The sequence below is a fragment of the Rhea pennata genome, chromosome 3, assembly GCF_028389875.1.
Source record: "Rhea pennata isolate bPtePen1 chromosome 3, bPtePen1.pri, whole genome shotgun sequence".
NCBI classification, from domain to species: Eukaryota; Metazoa; Chordata; class Aves; order Rheiformes; family Rheidae; genus Rhea; species Rhea pennata.
This window is the reverse complement of record NC_084665.1, coordinates 60,313,593-60,331,893: the sequence shown is the minus strand read 5'-3', so window position 1 is coordinate 60,331,893 and position 18,301 is coordinate 60,313,593.

The following is an 18,301-nucleotide window of genomic DNA, read 5'->3' as shown; positions in this document are numbered from 1 at the left end:
TGTCCCCGTCCCCTTGACACCCTCCCTTCAGGTACTTATACACATTGATAAGATCCCCCCTCAGTCTTCTCTTCCCCAGGCTGAAGAGGCCCAGCTCTCGCAGCCGTTCCTCATAGGGCAGATGCTCCTGTCCTCTGATCATCTTTGTAGCCCTACGCTGGACTCTCTCCAGTAGCTCCATGTCTCTCTTGTCCTGGGGAACCCAGAACTGGACACAGGACTCAAGATGAGGCCTCACCAGGGCTGAGTAGAGGGGCAGGATCACCTCCCTCCACCTGCTGGCAACACTCTTCCTAATGCAGCCCAGGAGACCATTGGCCTTCCTGGCCACAAGGGCACATTGCTGGCTCATGGTCAGCTTGTTGTTCACCAGCACTCCCAGGTCCTTCTCTGCAGAGCTGCTCTCCAGCAGGTCAGCCCCCAGCTTGTACTGGTGCCTGGGGTTATTTTTCCCTAGGTACAGGACTCTGCACTTGCCCTTGTTGAACCTCATGAGGTTCCTCTCCACCCAACTCTCCAGTCTATCCAGGTCTCTCTGAAAGGCAGCACAGCCCTCTGGTGTATCGGCCACTCCTCTCAGCTTAGTATCATCAGCAAATGGGGAAGGCCAAGCTCCCGTTATCACACAAACCTACAAATTGAAGTTTACAGTCCAACATATGTAGGCTCTTTTTGCTCTTAGTGTGGGTGGAAATAAATGAATACTTCACTGAGTGCTGAGGGATCTATAAAACTTCAGGGGTCTCTTTCACCTAGAATTGTAAAGAATTCTTTGGCAACTCTGAAAAAAAATGTAATTTTTAACTGCTGCCAAACTAAAATTTGGAATTTTAAGCAAATTGAAAATCAGATGGCCTAGCCTCAGATCAAATAAAATATTTCATTATGCTTTTGTATTTTTTGTTACTAAACACTTCTTAAATGTTTTCTTAATTCTTCTTTGTTAGAAGGTTAAAAGATTTGTGGCACCAAAAATTTAGCTAAATGCCATGTACAAGATGGAAGGGAACATTGCTGTGATCTTTTATACCATTACCAAATCATCAGAACGCTCACCTGAGGTGGAGGAGACCTATGTTGAGGTCCTCCACTCAGCAGGATAATATCTGAACAACGTATCTTCTTTTGATATGTTGTTAAATAGTCAATGGCTTAAAAAGTCATTAATGGGTTGGATTTAAAATTTCCGGACAAAAACAATCTCAAAAAGGGGAGGCAGTAATGTTCCAGTCCCTGAAGTAGTATATTCTTTTACTTAATGGTTGGTATGAAAGCATCTTTTCATTTTCCTGATTGGCAACAAAATCCACATTAAATTCTCTACCCCTAATCTGATGATTTAAAAAGTTTTAGAAATGTAAGGATGAACTGTTCTGAAATAGGAATGTGGATTTGTGTTTTGTTTTGCTAGAAACTGTTAACTGAATGTGACTCATACTTGCGTGTGCCTCAGCCCCAGAAAAAAGGAAAATCCTTTTTTCCAAAATGTAAGTAAATTACAAAGTTCTACTTCTATCTTACAAGTGATGATTTACCAATATCTTTTCTACATATGATAAACTGGCTCATTATAGAATTCAGTTAAACAAAGTTCATTCTTCCTATGTCCTTCTGTCTTAAAATAGAAATGGTCTGCTCCCCATTTCCTGATTTCAGAAGATGGACTGTTGTTACTACAGAACTTGCACTCTTTACGTAAGGTTTATGCAGTTATGAAAGAATCATAGGTGGTGTAAAACACAATAATTTGCAATCAGGTTTTATTTTGAAAATGTTCAATTCATTAGACATTTTTTCAAACCAATCCAATTTTTCTGAGGTTTCTTTTTCGTTTTGGTCTTTGGCATTTGAAATAGGAAAGATTATCTGTCCCATACTATTATCTTAAATGCCTGTATCTGTGTTCATCTTTGAAACAAATACTTTTAAAACAGTTTCCTTTGAACAGAAAAATGTCTATGGGTCTTGATCATCCATAAATTACACTTCTGCATCAGTCATTGCAACTGAAACACTACTACAGTTAGCAAAGAATCTCATTTGATTCTGCAGGGAATCTTATAGGACACTAAATGCAGTTAAAGAGAAGAAATAGCTTCCTTACACTTTTAGTCAGTTTATAAAAACTTGGCAAATCCTTTGAAATGTCAGTAGTCCAGCTTAATGCTGCGTGAACAACCAAGGTTGCATAAGCGATAAAACTTGATGAATACTAATCTGAGTCAAACACTATGCATGGAAGCCTCTTTTTTCCACCTGAGACTTTTTTAGTGAAATACTTCATTATAATGAAAAATTAATGCTTTTAAATATGGGTCAGGGGACAGAGAAGTAAAGATATATTTTTATTGCAAACTGGTCTGTTTATAAAGCATGTTGTTAACGTGGCAGTAGCTTGAGTGTACGACGTATTCAGACACCATCTATCAGATTGGACACATTTCACCTTACTGTTCAGATTCCATTTTTTGGTTTTTATTTTCTTTTGGGTCATCCTACTGGCAGAGAATTCACATTTTAGCAATAGATTTGGATTTTAGAAAGCAATTTTTTTCTCTATTTTTGTCTTTCATGGAGCATTGATTCCTTCTAAAGGGCCAGATCCAAAAAAGCCTCTTCCAGTTGAAATCTCTCCTGGACATTTGTGTTCTTACTCTTTTGTAGTTGGTCTCAGCACTATTTAAAAACAAGAATAATTATTAACCTTAGAGTAATCATTTTTTTTGCCAGGCATCTCCCAGATATTATCTTTGACTGAATTTTAAATTGTGATCACATTTTGGCAACATACGATTACTTGATTGCTTATTTAATAAGCTGCCGGAGACAATTTTACTCCTTCAACTAATTTCATTATTACATGAATTATTTAATAGAAGCTATACCTTCTGTTGATCTACAACAATAATATTATATTGACATTTTCTGATTCTTAAATGCTTGCTTCTCAATGTTCTTTGGAAATAGAATATTTGTATGGAACACACCGTGTAAATCTATGTACAGATATAGGTGATTGTTACCGTCAGATCTTTTTAGACTGAGATTGGGGTTATGACAGAACTATTTCTATGTTAAGGGAACTTTGATCATTCCTTCATCTAGCTCAAAGAGGGTTTTTTTTTTAATGCTTTTATCTGTGCTTGAAAGTTCTGAAGCCCTTGTAATGGTGAAGGATACGATCTTCTCACATTTTGGGGAGGAGCTGCTATACGCTATACTGCCGCAGAAATGGCATAGATGGTCTCCTTCAAATACAAGCTACATTTCCATATTGAAAGGTTTTGTTGCAACAGCTAAATAGGCAAGTTCCTTCTAACAGAGATAGGTCCAAAAACTCAGACAGCTGCAAATGGCTTTTAAGACATCAGCTCTTCCAAAAACTAATACGCGCTGCTATATCAAGTCTTTACAATGCTGACAGCCTATGCAGGAAGAGGATAGTTTAGATATAATTATTGATTTTTCTGAGATATGACCTGTGATCTGCCACACATTTGGACTTTATACAGATTTGACAGCATTATTCCATTTACCTGAAAATGATTCACTCTTCACAACATCTTTGCTAATTTTCCATTGCACTTGTTGCCTTCTAATTTAGCTCCTCTTGCCTGCACTACACTTATAAGCAGACAGAAAACGAATTTGCCTCTATGGATTTGAAACAACATTGTCTGTCTTGCTTAACTCAGAGGAAAAGCTAAAGCAAGAAAGAGCAATACATGCTGAGTGAAAGTGCATAAAACCAAAAGTGGCAATTGGGTATTTCTGGCTGATTAAAAGGTCCCACAGAATGAGCTATCATCTTGGATTAGATCACACCTGGCTGCAGAGCTGGGATTGTCCTGAGCTAAAACCCACAGAAATGCTCAATTTCTTTCTTCTTATCTTCTTCCCTTTCTAAAACTATGATGAACTCTTTGTGGTGGTCTGTTCCACTGGGAAAGACTGTATGCCTCTGTGACTGGAGAAGAATCTCAGGGACCTGTCTGATCCTCTCAGTAGCTACAATCTCAGTTACTCCAAACTTGTTCCCATTGCTAACTTTGTTGATTACATCACATTCATTAGCTGATTTACTGTTGAACCATAATTGCCCAAAGCTGCTTAAGAAATGAACAGCAGGCTGTTGGGCAGCAGCCTGGGAAATACAGGGAAAAAAGAGAAAATAGGTAAAAAATGATTTGAAGATTTAGGAGAAAAGCAAAAGAAGAAGTAAAAACAAGTTAAAACCAGAATGATCCAAGTGAAAGAAGGAACATCAATTGAATAGGAACAAACAAATCATAGTTAGCTACATTGTTAGGTAACTGGATGATCTGCGTCTGCTTTGAACATTCCTCTTATCAATGAGATAACCATAGCCAGCAAGAGGCTTGGAGGAAGGAGAAAAGCTGGCAGTGGAACAGGAGGAACTTCAGGTTGCCTTGAGAGGCCTTGCCAGTTAGGAACAACGTTTAATTTTCTATCTTGTTTCAAGAACCTGCAGCACTTCAGAAATGATTTGGATGAGTGCACAGTATGACTAAGTTATACCAGGGCATGGGAGCAAAAGCTAAACCTCCTTGTGCCAGAATGGAACTATAATTTGATTGTTGAACAAAAATTTCTCAAAGGAGATTTCCAGAAGGCAGTAGCTTTAAAATCTGCCAGAACTATTTGGAGAAGCTATTGGTATACATTAGTAGTTTAAAGTAGCAGTACAAGAGATGTTTTACTGCTTCTTTGGAGACATTTCCCTTGCACTCTACATTTCTATTTGATACTCTTTCCTAGACAGGACTTGAAGAATTGTGAGTACTACTTGGTAGTGGAGCTGCCCCTTGAGGAAAAAAAATAAAATCTTATGAGGTTAAATCTCCAACCTGAGGAAAAAATGTTTTTTAAACAAATTGTTCAGGATTCTGTTTGGAATTACAGCACAGATACATGGCAAATATATTTATATATCAGTTCAAAATCTTTAAAATTGAAGTAGTAATATTTTCTTCCCTAATGTAGAAAACCAAATACAAGTTTGTCACATCATATGTGACCAGATACCACAAAGATGAACACAAAGGAAAAAGCCTACAAATCAATAGTTTTATTCTCAGAAAGGAAGTACTAGGATGGTGAAAGAAGTGAGATTGCTCATGGGAGGCTTGTTACCTTGAATAACACTATGGTAGGTGGTAGGAAGAATTAATGACAGGAAGGGTAATAGGACAGTTTAGAGATTTAAGAGAGATTTTTTTTTGAACTAAAGAAAGGATAGAAGGTCATTTAGTGTTTTAAAAAGATCTATAATTTCCTCAACATCTAAATCAAAAATATCTCATTTGAATTGGTTGGATTTTCAGCAGTTCAAATGAATTACTTGGATTTTAAAACAAGCAGAAAGTTATCAAATGTTTTCAAAATCAATACTAAGAAAAAACCTGAGTTTGCTGAATGTGGCTGATATCCTGTTATACTTTTACAGAGCGTTGAATTATCGCTCTAACTAAAAAGCTGTGCAATAGCAGTCTATATGTTTTATATTTTTTTCTGTCCTTACTGTCCACGAGCTGAGATGTTTTCAGCACAGGTGACCACATCTTTAGAACTTCACCTTTCTTGACCTCTGTAACTCTGTCTCTTATGGTTCTTCTACTGCTTCTCTAAGATCTGTCTCCCAAAGAGCTGCCAAAAGGGATTCTTATTCATTCCTTGATTGCTTCTTCCATCTGTGTTACATAAAAGACTGCTGATCGACTCTTCTGTCATCTTTTTATAACCTTGCACTGCTGTTGTCTTAAATTCAGAGAGTAAGCTTTTTGGATCAAAGTTTTGCTTTTCATGTGTTTGCACAGTGCTTTCTGGGGTGGGATATTGGTGCTTGACCAGGTTTCCTAGGTGCTATGATAATGCAATGAGTTAATAACAACCATAGTTCTAAGGTCTTTTCTGGTCCACCTTGAGGGTAAATGAATGTAAATGAATAAATGGTCTCCTGAAAATAAGACTACTCTCCTTAATAACAAGGAAGTGAAAAAAACAATATTGACTGTGTTATTGCAAAATATTGCCTTCAGAATATGTTGTAGAATACAACTTCCTACTGACTTCATACTTCTATGTATGCTATAGAAGTCTCTTAAGTTCTACCCAGCAGAATTTTTTATCATAAAAATGATGTGATTTATAGAAATGACTCCAAAAATCTTGTTATCTTTTAGTTGGAATATTTTTCATTTCTATTGAAAAGTAGAATGCAGAGATACCTCGAAGTTTTCCCATAGTTATACCTTCTCCTCTTCCTCATTTTTAATTTTCTGCTTCTTCTCCTCCCCCAGCTCCTACATAAGACTGTATTTGAGGAGGTCTAGTTTCAGGGTGAGGCATTCTGCTTTGTAGATTTTGTTTTACAGGATATTTTCTGGATCAATGACTTAAGAGAATTTGTATGCGTATTTACTAATGCCATGTCCTGTCTGCTTCCAGTAACTCAGATGCTGAACATGCTGTATAAATCAAAGGCAAGCAAACCTCAAGTACAAATGAAGGTTTACTGTAGCTGGAGTACTCTGATGTTGAAAATAGGTTACCAAATAGATTGTGTGACTGAATGTGCCACCCATTCCCTAGCACAATATCATTGCGAGATTAGACTGGTGAGTCCCTGAGTGACAGGAGAAAGTATGAGCCAAAGTAATTAATTAAGTAGTCAATATCGAACTCATTACAAATGTTTGCAATAAGCAATATGACTGAGCGTGTTAGAAGAAGCATGGCATTTAAAAAACAGATACTTATCAATACTGGTAGAAAGCACTCCAAGAAATTGGATGTTGTTTGTAGTGGATCATTTCAGCAGCGATTCTTCATATGCTATCATATATATCTGACAGAACTCAAAACTGGCAAATGTTCTAATGGAACATAATAACAATGATGAGTAGTACATTTGTAGCACTTACTAAAAAGAATCCCAGGATTGACAAATTGGAGTGGCAATGCTGGCAGACTTAAAATGAAGCATTTGTACTGTATGTACAGTACTCAGAGATGTGGAATAGATTTCAATATGAAATGCAGAGAGTTTTCTTAACATCTTTCTGAAGCTTCATGCCAACATGGTGCCTAATTTTCATCCTGTCACTCAGAAAACCCTTTGCATCTGTTGCTTCAACATGTGAACGGTGACCCGGTTCAAGCTGCTGCTAAAACTTGAGAGCATTAATTAATGAGGGGGAAGCTGGCTGATGGATAATTAAGAGTAGGGTAGGAAATTATAGACAATGTATTTGCAAAATTATGCTCGGAAAAAAAATGTACAGTGGCTTAAGAAAAATAAAGCCATTTTGAAATGAAGTAGTTAGAGAGAAATGAGTATCATGTTCTTCAATCAACATGGATAGCCTCAACCTTTTACCTTTCCTGGGAAACTTTGTTATAATCATCCCAGTTTTTGAACTGGCCTTGTACTTGACTCAAAGTTGCATCTCATCCCTTTAGAGCACATGACAAAAAAGCAAGTTTCCAGTGGCCATAGATCATCAGTGCTTGTTATAGTTGCACAGAAGAAGAGCCCTGACATTCTTTGTACCTCACAATTCTCCTAGCTGCTCAACATATGCATAATATTTGTGCTCATAAAGAATCTCTTTTTGCCTGCTGTCATAATTCTACTGCAGGTCTAACTGCTGATCTGTCTTTTCATGTGGACATCCTTACTGTGGATTTAACAGAAAGGTTCCTTTACACCTCTACGTCTAGCCCTTCAGTTAAATATTATGCCTCTGCTGCAAGAAAAATCCCCTTCATCATCAAGAATCTCTTGAGACAAAAATTTCCCAGCATTTCTATGTGGAGATTTTAAGACTGGTTTATGTACAATATTTTAAAGCATTACATTCTTTTCAGTCTCTGCATTCTAGATATGGTGGCCACACATTTTTCTGGAGCTTGTCTTAAATCTGTTTGTCCAATAGGTTTATGATTTGTTTCTCTGTGATGCTGTGAGGTAAGTCTCAGCATTGGTTCATTTGCAGTTACATCAGAGTTTTAGATTTGCTTTTCCATTATCACAGTGATTAAAAACTGTTTCATGTATCTAACAAGACACTTCCAGTATGTTGTGCTAATCTATCATCCTTTGCTATCTTGTGCCAATAGGAAATTTTTCTTCAAAATTGTTATCTATTTTTGTTAATCTTTCTTTTCTTATTCTTTCTTTCCGAACACAGTGGGGCAGTAATTCAGATTAGAGCTTTCCACAAAGTAAATAAGTATAGCCTTATATGTAACTCTGCAGAAAACATTTTGTATATCCCTGGAGATTCTTTTTATCTGCTGTTTACTTCATTTTAAAATGCTTTCAGTTTCACCAATAGGATTATCTGATTCTTTTTTTTTTGCCATTTGAAGGTGATCAAGTTAAGTAGAAGAACTGTAGCTATATACACACACAAATTAGTTTATAGTAATCCAGATTTTGACTGACATGTAAAATCATGTTAAGCAATTATGGTACTCACCACAACTAAACTATCAGGCACAAATCTCCAGGAAATAATCCCAAGCATTTTATGAGTAATAACCAGTAGTTTATATGGCTTCACAGTTGCCATACCACATCCAGGCACCATTATCAGAAGGCATAATAAGGATTTTGGCATTGCGAAAATCAGCTTAATTATTTGGCCATATGAACGTAGGATAGGCAGAACATTGTAAAAAAGAATTTTCTTTGGATCTGCCCAGTGCACTAGAACATCTAGTGGTATAAAAAGCATTACTGCTGAATCTTTCACAGCTTTCAGATTTTAAAGAGGAAGGAAAACAAGATCTGAACATATTAGTCAAAATCCTCCAATTAAACTCAATGAGTCAGTTTATGGCATACGCCTTGACCAGTGTCACACACAAGTACATCCACACATAAATTTAATTATACACATGATATAGGAATTATTTCAGCAGTGAAAGAAATAAAGATGCTATGTAGCTCTATAGAATGGCTATGCATTTTCATTTGCTTTGCTTATTTTTGTCTATGTGTTAGCTTCTATTTCTAAACTTCACATTCAGCATAGATGCCTTGATGATCATTAAATATTGAATCCATTCTGCAGGGAGGACAGCTTTTCCTCCCGCAGAGGATTAGATCTAGCAGAGTTAATTCTGCTGGTCACATGAATACAATCTTCATCAAATATTCCAGCAATCTTCCACCATGGGAATATCTAATTTTGCATTTGAGAGTCTTGTTTCCAAAATGTGAATGAAAAATGTTTTTTGTTCTGTTTATTTGAAGAAACCATAATTACTTTTTCACTTTCACCTTTTTTTCCAGGTAAGTGCTGTGGTGGTCCTTTGCATAGCCCAGTGCTTGCTGCAGGGCAGGGGCAGCTGGGGTGTGTTGTGATGACTCCAGGAGCTGGCTGCAGGTTCCTACTGAACTCTGCAGGTGCAAGGAGCCAGGAGCAGCTGCCTTTTCGGAAAGATAAAAATTCCCCCCTCTCTGAGAGGCAGAGATGCCAGTTTGCAGAGGGGGCTGGATTTTCTCACTGGTGACAGCCAAGGTCCCCAGGTCAGTGCACCAAGGGTCACCTCGCCACCACGGAGGGGCAGTGACTTGCCTGGCAGTGGCACACTGCTGAGGAGCTGCAGCTCCCCAGCTGCAAAGGGAACAACTCTGGAGCCACCGCTTCGTGGTGCCTGCTGAGACACGGCTGGAGAAACGCTGCCTGCAGAGCTCCTCCAGGCACCTCGCATGAAGTCCAGCCTGCAAGGAAAAGTAGGATCAGCAAAACGTGGCAGCGAGGCAGCCTGCTTCGTTACCAGCAGCTTTGGCTAGTGGTATGCTGCATGTGTAAAAACAAATCACTCTTTCCAAGGTTTGAGTAGAGAAACACATGAGCGCCACTTTCACCGGGCTGAGAGGGGTGCCATTTTTTCTTCTTTTCTTTCCTTGAGCAACAAGGCTAGAGCCAGCTGAACATCCTTCATTTTATTTACGTTTCTGTAACTCAGGAGTAACTCCTTTATGGTCAAAAGAGGTACATCAGGCTGAAAACAGTGAGCTCCAGTTCCTGAGGCTGAGGCAGTTGGAATGCTGGGCAAAAGGAAAAAATCTGCGAGTGGTACAGCCTCTGAATAGTGTGGTGTTTTCATGATAGACATGAAATGAAAATTTAATTATTTGCACAATTTTTATAAAAAAATCTACTTGAAACAAAGGTCATGCAGTATTTATTATGCTGACATGAGGTAAAATGGTTCATTTCAGTCCAAATCTCAAAGTTATATTTTTATTTTGTAATTCAGTTTGGAAACTAGTGCCTTTAGTAGTTTCTGTGTGAAAAGCTATATCCTTTCTAGAAATATTTTTTAGAAATATTTTATAATCTGAAACGAAAGAAAGATAATACTGTATGATAACTTGTTTCACTTTTTAAATATTTCAATTTCTAGATTGCCAAAACACTGCAAACACTACTCTCAGCTTCTTTATGCATTTAATTGAAAAGTCTTGATTATATAAAGCAGCAAACCTTAAAAGACCATGAAAAAAATCTTTGCAGAATTTCTCCTAGCAGCCTGACAGCTTACAACCAGCAGCCTACAGCAGAATGGGCTGGGGGGCCGGGGTAAAAACAAAATATATTGAAAAATATACACTTGCATTCATTTCATATAGCTATAATTATCTATTTTTATAACGACATGTAATCAAAATATGATTTGGGAGAGGTGTCTTTGCCACTGTAACATCCCTTTTTGCTGAAAAACATAATAATAATAACCACATTCAATGACAATCAAAATGCAGCTGGATATGCTGATATGTTCTTCCATAACTATTTCAAGGTGTCAGCACATCTGAATATCATGCTGGGGATTGAAAAGACCTTGGACAAGGAAACTGGGGGGAATTCCCCAGCACCCAACTTTTCCGATTTTTCCTGGTAGATGAAATAATTTCTACCTAGATATTTGTGTGTACCAAAAGCACTAGGTGGGAAACCTTTCAGTTGCTTCTTTTCATATATTTCTCTATACCAAATCGAATACCAGCCTAATATCACACGAGCTCAAGAATGGCCTGGGCTGGATGTGAAACTGGAACCACTTTGTACTTTCTCAACTCTGAGCATGGAAGATGGATCTTCCTCTGCATGACTGATGGAGCCTGCCACAGACAAAAATTGTGGCTAATATTTAGTGCTTAATAAGGAATTCTCTGCTTACTGCCAAAAAGCTATTAGTCATAACAAGTAAATGAACAAACAAAGGAAAAGAAATTTAGAAATGTCTTCTAGGCAGCAGCATTTAGAGACAGAAAAAAGAGAGAACTGGATCTCTGGGAGTTGTGTACTTCTAAGAGGTAATTCCCATCCAGCTGCCCCTCTGCAGTGACTAGAGAGGGCGGGTGGGAGTTACAGGGAGAGATCCTACAGATTCATGATTAAAAGTGCTTAAACAGCATGTTATCATCATACCCAGACTGGTGCACATGGGAGGATGGAACTGGAAAAAGCATAGAATGGTAAGGTTGGCAGGGACCTCTGGAGATCATCTAGTCCAACCCTCCGCATAGCCCATACAGGGATTGAATCCACGACCATTAGCATTAGCAGCATCATGCTCTAACCAACTGACCAAAAGCTGCCCCCCTCACCTGATGTCTGCCGGGGTAAAGTTGTTGACAAGGTAGTAAGGAAGAGGAGATCTTCCCCAAGCAGAGACTCATATAGCATTTCTTGCTATACTGTGCCAGAGCCCTGCATTTTTCCACTTTGTTTTGCAGTGGGCCATTCTCTGGAGACTTCAACCTGCCACAGCACCCACGGATGGTACCCGGCCTGTCAAGGCTTACATGCCCTCAAAAGTGTGTGTGTATGGTGTTGCTAAACTCTAAGTGACAAAAGTCTGTATTTCTAAGTGAAAAGTCTGTATTTTTATACTGCTGTTTAGCCTTTCATATAGGAATACAGCTCCATACTATAATCACTGGAGAATAAAAACAAAGTACTTACTCAGCAGTATTAAAATATAGTAACTTCTGAATATTTTATGACAACGCTTTAGGTGTAAAACTTTACCAGAGGCCACTACTAAATAATTGTGTAAGGAAATGAAAAGAACAAGTAGAATATAGCAGAAGAACAGTACAAATTCAATCATCCTTTACCATCCTCTTCCTTTATATTTTTTGTACCACAGAACTCTATTAACATTTAGAGCCGATTAACATCAATGTCCCATTAAAAGTTAATTTTTATAACCTATAAATATAAAAAGTAAGCTTTCTCTGTATGACACACATGAAATAATTTGCCACAGCAGGCTTTCCTGAGCCAAAGAGGTAGAACATTGTACAGCATGCAGCTGGACAGATATGGAAAAAATGCATTTTCCCTAAAGCTTAAAAATGAGCCAGTTCCCATGCTTTGGTTGCATTTTGCCTGTTGCTGGAATGAGATGACATTACATTATTGATACTTTTGACAAATTATTCCATGTTTTTATACGTATCTAACTTGACCTTTTATGCGTTGATCACTTACACCATTTACAGGATGTTATTCCTTAACTGAATTTGCCACTTCTTTTTCGAACTTACTTGGAAAACATACTGTCAAAATATGTGTACAGCTTAAAATAAATTCATGCAAAAACCAAAAAATAGAAAAATGTACAGTGAACTATAAGTGCGAATGGTTGCACTTTAAATTTCCCCCTCAATCACCTAATAACATATTTTTTGTTAAATGTTTTCCTTACCTTCCTGCTCCTCTGAAATGGACTATTTTTTTGAGACTCAGCTTTTCTGCCCTGCTTCTCAAGGGTCTTTTTAACTCTTGGATCATTTCTTTTTCTCTGATTTCATGAAGATAAGGAAGAAGAAAGCCTCAAACCTTAATTAGTTTGGCAAGATATTCACACTGAATGCTCTTTATCAGTGTGATTGGATTAATAATAGGGTTCATTAGCAAAGTATTTCCACTGCAATGTTTTACAGCAAGTATCATCAGTAAGCTTCAGTGCCAACAGTCGACTGAAATGAACAGGTCAGAGCAGCTCTGTTAGGTGTGTGCGCAGAAACAGACTTACGCTTGGTAGGATCCTTTATGTGCAGACAGAGGCAACTGGCAGTCTCGACTATTAATTTTATTAGGGAGAAAGTAGTGAAAATATTCAAAGCAAGCACTAAGATCTTAAGGTTATGACAGAGCCCACACAGTGCAGAGTGCTCAGCTCCATTGCAATCCAGTAACTTCCCTTCCCTATCCCTCTTTTCAGAAGGTAAAATGTTCGATTGTTGGATTACATATACATGTAATGTATATGAGCACGGTCCACCACTTCACCATGTTTACAATAATTCTATATTCTATTTTATACAAAATAAGAACTAAAACAGCTACTGAAATCTGACTAAAGTGGTACAGAAGTTTATATATAATATACTACATATACATATATATACATATATATATAAAAGAACTCCATAAATCTCCTCCAGGTTGCCTGAATTCTGCCTAAGTGTCCAGTCATTGTGCTTCTAAAGATGCTTCCATGTGTGGATATAACATTTCCATAATGTGCTAGTAAATGAATGGTAATTAATGTATGAGAGAAAAGATAGCTCTAATTTGAACATACCTTTGATCCAAATAGTGAAGTTTACCTCAACCTGCTAAAACTGATTAACTACAGCTGCCTTGTCAGCACTGTTGTATTACCAGCAGCCACAGCTACGTGATTAAAATCAAATAAGTATCTTCTTCCTTCTAATGATGGCAAGAGATGTAGGAGTAGCACTTGCCTTTTGGTTATTGCTGTTTCCTGTCTCTCACCTGTCCTGCTCAGCCTATACCACACTCTGGTTGGGGTTAAGCCACATGCATGCCATCCCTCTCTGCCTCACCCTGTGTCACCTAGTTGCACCATTGTAGCCTCATCTGTACCCTGTTGTGAAGTATCTTAAGGAGGATAGTGCCATAACTTTGAAGAACTCTTTGACGGCATCTTTGATTTCCTTACCCACCCTCAGGGGTCCGTAAGAAGAAACTCTGAGGGTATGGTTGCACTCTTGGATAACTCTACAGCTAGTTTGGCATGTGATAAAAGTCGATTTAATTTCTACTTCTTCAGGCTTCACAGCCTGCTGGCTAATCTGCTAATTGGGTTGGAGAAGGCAGGGGGGGAAGGAAGTGGAAGAAAAAGGGAGTAGTGATGGGAGGGTGAAAACACATTGCTGTTGGGTTGAGAAACAGGTCCACAGAGGAACAGGTCTTTCAAAAGGTTCCTGAAAGATCACAGATTTTTCAGACTTATTTTAATCAGATAATAAACTGCAGTCTTTCTGAATACTTGTGATTGCTCTTCTGTACTTTCAAGTAGCCAAAGGAAACCTTCTTATGCATTAATAAAATGCTGCCCCTCTCTCAGAATTCACCGAGTTATCTAGATCAGTTGTCTAGTTACTCCTATTTCCAATCCACCATTTTGTTATAATAAATGCATTATTGTACTCTTAAAATATCATTTATAAATATGCAGAAGCTAAAATAATATGTAGCAGAGAGGAATTGGGAGTAAAAACATTGTGAAACCTATGCCTCTCCAATATAAAATATTATAATGTAAACATACTGCACATAATTACGTATAATGACAAATGTATCTCTGTGTGGTATGATTAGCACTGCAGTAACAAAAGAAGAAAGAAGGAGAAGATATCAGTCTAGCTGTCAGCTATGTCAGAAAATAAATACAGACAGCATCTCCCTTTCACCATTATTCTATTTACTTCTTTAACAATCACTTCAAACCAACCAACAACTTGTATTCAGCTATAGAGTGCCATAAATTAAAGAAGGGAGGATAAAAAATAATCAGCTTTGTCCCTTTATTGTGGACAAGGAGCTGGACTCAGATTAATACATTTGGTTTAGGCAAAGATTATGGAAAAATGACCCTCTGACTTCACAAAGAGCAGAGGAGTTTTGCTGGAGTTACTGAGAAAGATGACAAATTGTGCTGTGAACATGCCTTCAGAAGATGATTATTCTACTGGAGATCTAAAAAATGGTAGAGAAAGAGTGGAATCTAAACTATATTAAACAAAAATAAGTTCTTGAGTAGATTTAGGAATGTTTCATCAAAGAAATGAGCCTGGAGCTGTAAAAAGAGTTGGCTGGGATGTTTTAACAAACTGGAACACTAAAGTTTCTCCATGAGGAGAGAATTCAGCTTGTCGGAGAACAGCTAATAACCTGGGTGTCCAGGACCTTTGGTGGGATGGGGGAGAGCAAAATTAAGGTCAATGCTCTTAAGTCAAATGGGTAAGTGAGCTAACCATTGAACTACTAGCAGCTGAATGACAGCACAGTCTTTCCATCTCTTTTTGTAAGAAATTTCTAAAAATTTATTTTTTATATAAATATGAAACAAAAACAGCATCAAAAACTTGGATTTTTTGTGAAATAGAATTCTTGTTTTCTGGACAGCTTTGGTCACAGGGCCCCTAATACCAAAAGCTGAGATGAAACATGCTCTTCTGAAAATCAGATGATAAAAAATGATAGCTTGGAATAGGCATGAAGTTGCCTTGGGGTAGGTATGAAGTATATTTTTAGAAAAATAAGCAGTTATGTGCACATCCAGTCCCAGTGCTGTGTTACATCTAGGGCCTCCCAGTCTTTACAGGAGTGCTTGTGAAGTAGGAGCATTAGAGCTGTGGCCATCTACACAGAGGCACAGAATGGAACAACAACAACAAAAAGCTCAATGTTCCCTTTCTTATAAAACTATTGTGACAGTATAAACCAGTAAATGGTAAACAGAAATATAAAGGTAAGCCATATTTGTCTTGACAAACATAAAAGTAATTCAAGTAAATGTAGAACCTGCTTATAAGTCTAAGTCTATTGCGGGCTGAATGTCCACAATAATTTTCTCCAGACGAGAAAAATGTATACTGTCTTTTTGAAACTGCAGATGGAAGGAGAGTGCTTCTGTAATTGCTAACACTGTAATAGACGTTTTCTTGCTCTCTACATCAATGGACTGTGGAAAAAATATCAATCTATGAAATATTTTGTGGGAATTATATTTCTCCTCTCCCTCTATCTTCCTTTTATTATTTTGAAGAAAATTAAGTAACTTGTGAAAGACCAAATGAATATCAATGAAAAACACACACACTTCTATATTTTTTCTGCACACAAAGAATAAACTATCAGAAAGTACTTAGTATGGTACTTCCAAAAGAACTCTTTAATATTGCCAGAAATGAAAAACATGTATCAACTATCTGCCAAACCATGTTTTTAAAGACACACCAAAATATTGTGATGATGACACAACTTTTGCAGATGGAGAGCTCTAGCCCAGTCTTGTAATGTGTGTGTGTTTAGGGAGGGGATTACAGTTCCTACAGGTAGTAGGAACTTCCTGATGTAAGGGTAGCTCATAACCACTTGACAGCAGGTTCTCTTCACTTTAGCCTTCTTCCTGTTCCCTGCTTCCCAAAATGGACCCCTCCTAGGTCCCAAGATATGATTCCCTCATGGAGAGGAGGAAGGGGATGAGCTTGATGTGTGTTGCTGTACAGTTCATTGACAGCACACGAGGCACAGGAGTGACCAGTCACCTGAAAGAGATGGGAAGCTGGCTGCATTAAATCTAACTTTCTGCTCTGAAGTCTTACATCAAAGTTATGGTGCTAGGTATGATTTAAAACAAGCCCAGATAGGATTTGCCTTCTCTTTTGATGGAGCCCTTTTTCATCTGTTTCTGTTGAACACTTTCTCTGCAAGTGATACCTAAAACTACATCAAACCAATTCAGCACCTGCGCTGAAGCAGAAACTAATGGTGAAACCTCTGGCCTTTTGTTCTTAAATTTGCCACAGGAACATTCCACCTCCCTAGTAAATCAATAGCTGTTGTTGGGGAAGGAGTGAAGGATCTTAGAAAACTAAAATCTGTTCATCAATCTACTTTCTTTTTTTCCCATAAGGAAGTGGACATGAATCTTCTTTCAAACAAAATAACCTGGAACTAATCATCAATTAATTCTCGCAAAAAAAAAAAAAAAAAAAAACATGTAAACAAGGATTGGAACAGACTGAATCAGTCCAGCTGATTTTTGGCCAATCTGCTATTGTTGTAGAAGCAGTGGTGGCTAGAGCACCATGTCTCCTTTTATAGCTCTGACTAAAGAATTACTCTGCAAGAGATAAAGAAAACTTTAACAGGGAGAGTCAGAAGACTTACACTGTCCAAGCAGGACCATGAGTGCATCTTTGGAATAGAAAGGTGGGAGAACCATTGAAATAACAGCCAGTTTTTCTACTGCTTTGTGATAAACTGATGGCTTCGGATAACAGTTACAGGATCTCAGCACTCATTCATCTAGTGATTACAAATACTCAAAGGAGAAGCAGAGCTGTATTCTGAAAAGATTTCATTGCTTGTTAGACTCAGCTCTCAGGCCCAGAGCAATCTTAGACTTCTGGGATCTTTTCGTTTATTCTTAGTTGGTTTTTAAGTTCTGAAAGAACAATTTCAAAGTGTCATATTTAGTCAACATGAGACTCACATTCCACAGACCCTTTTGTAAGTGTCAAGATCTTCTGAATTTTTTAATAAATTCCATTTTGGATTATAGATCTAAAATAATTTTGGAAAATTCTATTTCAACATTTTATTTTAAATCACTATGAAAAAGTATGCTTTCAAAGGCACATTTTGTTGTCTGCTTTTCCTACAGCAAAATTTTAGTTTTACCCTATTTTAAAATGTTACTGCATAAATCAGTTCTAGACACATCTGAAAATTCAATCCCAGCCCCAGAAAAGCCACCTGTGAGGAGTCTTGGAGCAGAATGACATTGCAATACAAGTCTCCATTCAGTCCACTATTCTATCCCATGTGCTACTGCTATTCCCTGCCTAATGGAAGAACCTGGAAACTCTGCCATAGGCAGATGTGCAATAGGGTAAACTTCATCCCCTTATCCATTTGCTAGAGACTGCCAAATCCTATGAGTCATATGAATTTTATCATTTTCAAAACCATTAGTTTTAAGTCTTTTACTAGCATAACACTGGGTATTTTTGTCACTTGTTAGTGTCGTTTGTTTGTGGCTTGTTATGTTTGGTGTTTGCAGAGCTTTCATAATTTATTGCCTGATTATGCCACTGAATAGCATACACAACTCTTATTGACTTCAAGGGGAGTTTCACACAGAGAACATGGCAATATAATGCAACACTTCTAAAGTGCTTCTTATAACTATTCATGACTTTGTCTACATT